At 43.8% G+C, this 1727-nt stretch overlaps 1 non-coding gene across 1 annotated transcript; it reads right to left on the reverse strand.

Annotated features, from left to right (window-relative positions):
• Nucleotides 1–1255: 1255 nt before the first annotated feature.
• On the reverse strand, nt 1256–1362 carry LOC147707305 (U6 spliceosomal RNA). The gene has a single exon (XR_015296781.1). It is a non-coding gene; the product is annotated as a U6 spliceosomal RNA (small nuclear RNA).
• Between the last annotated feature and the right edge of the window lie 365 nt (nt 1363–1727).

The raw sequence follows: 1727 nt of genomic DNA on the forward strand, positions 1-1727 counted from the left end.
TTCCTCCCACTCCATCTTTGGATGTCCCCCAAATAAACCTCACTATGCGGCTCCTATCACATTACAAAAATGTCACCAGTAATAATGGCAGGAATAACTTTACCGGGAAGGCTTAACAAATAGACTATAAATTGCAGGGCAATTGGGGCTATGCGTACGCAAGCCAAGTTTTCTAATAGTGTGAGGACTCCCACTAACTGAAGTACATGAAAACTAACATTCACAAATGAAAATTACTAAAAAGTTGCATAAAATCGACATTAGAAAATGTATAAAACCCAATTGTAACAGGGGGCCTCATGTATGGGGATTTGACAAGGAGCAGCGCAGTAAGTCACCTTGCTGCACTGCCCTACGTCAAAGTGAAAGGGCATGAATGCACCATATTTATCTAATACGGTGCATTCCTGTCTTTTCCTAAAGCCCTGGCGCACAATGGGCTGTCTAGCGCCAATGTAGGCACCCTTTCACCATATTGCAAGGGTGCCTGTGTTGTCTGCAGAATTTTTGTGCAGAAGGGGGCAACTTCCTGCATAAAAACAATCCTAAGAGGCGTTTTCCTCTTTCTATGCGTGTTACAGAATGCAGCACACATGGAAATAGGAATAAACGACGAGTTACGCCTCACCTCGGGAGGCGAAGGTTTTGTCACTTCTCCAGGTTTACATGGTCTTATAAATCTGGGGAAGTGTCATAATCCGTCGGTGCTGCGTGGGAACACCCACTACAACGCCCATGGAACGTCTCCCGAGGGCAGAGTAGAGCAACGCAGGGGCAACGCAGGGGCAACGCAGGGGCAACGCAGGGGCAACGCAGCGATTTGCGCCAACTTGCCTTACTCTATATCTATGAGAACATTCAAAGCTACTCAAAGTGGCTTTGCATGACCTCGTACATATGATTTTATAGTTTGCGCCATTGGAGTGTCACAAAAAGTGACGATCCAAAGGCACAAGGGGCTCGTAAATATGACCCGGGGTGACTAACATGCTTGAGTAAACAATTAAAACTGGGCTCCCACAGAGTAGCGTGCTCTCGTAGGCAAAACTACTATATATATGCTCATACCATACTGGGCAGAATGAATTTGCATTAATAAATTTGGCAGGGCGCTTGTGGGACTATAAGTCCCGTTGAGGAAAACGAAATTAAGTAAAAGCTCTAGCCATAAGCGTTCAAATAGGGTAGGATCAAACACGGTCTACATATCGGCACATAAAATAAAAAAATAATGACGCAATTGAAGGATGAGATGCAAAATATGGAACGCTTCACGAATTTGCGTGTCATCCTTGCGCAGGGGCCATGCTAATCTTCTCTGTATCGTTCCAATTTTAGTATATGTGCTGCCGAAGCGAGCACAAACTATATGGGAAAGCGGTTTGTATATAAACGATCACATTTTCTTATCTTTGTAACTTAGTGCGAGTTTATATTACATTAGAATTGTGATGCTTTACAGCCGGTTCGTTTCCAACTAAAAGTACAAACTTATAAACTCTATCTAAGGATAGGAGCTTAGTAGTAGGAGGATCCTGGTACTTGGAGAGGTCTTATGGGTATGCAAATGAGGGGCAATGCCCAGGCATGTGCTTTATCAAAAGAAGACGTGGCGGCCATCTTGGAAAGGAAGCTGGTGCGCTATAGCTTTTTCTCGTGCATCAAACTGGTTATTACGGATTAGAATTGCGTAAAGATGACCGTGGGAACATTAATATTTTGTGCTG

Source organism: Lissotriton vulgaris, chromosome 6 (genome assembly GCF_964263255.1).
Source record: "Lissotriton vulgaris chromosome 6, aLisVul1.2, whole genome shotgun sequence".
NCBI lineage: Eukaryota > Metazoa > Chordata > Amphibia > Caudata > Salamandridae > Lissotriton > Lissotriton vulgaris.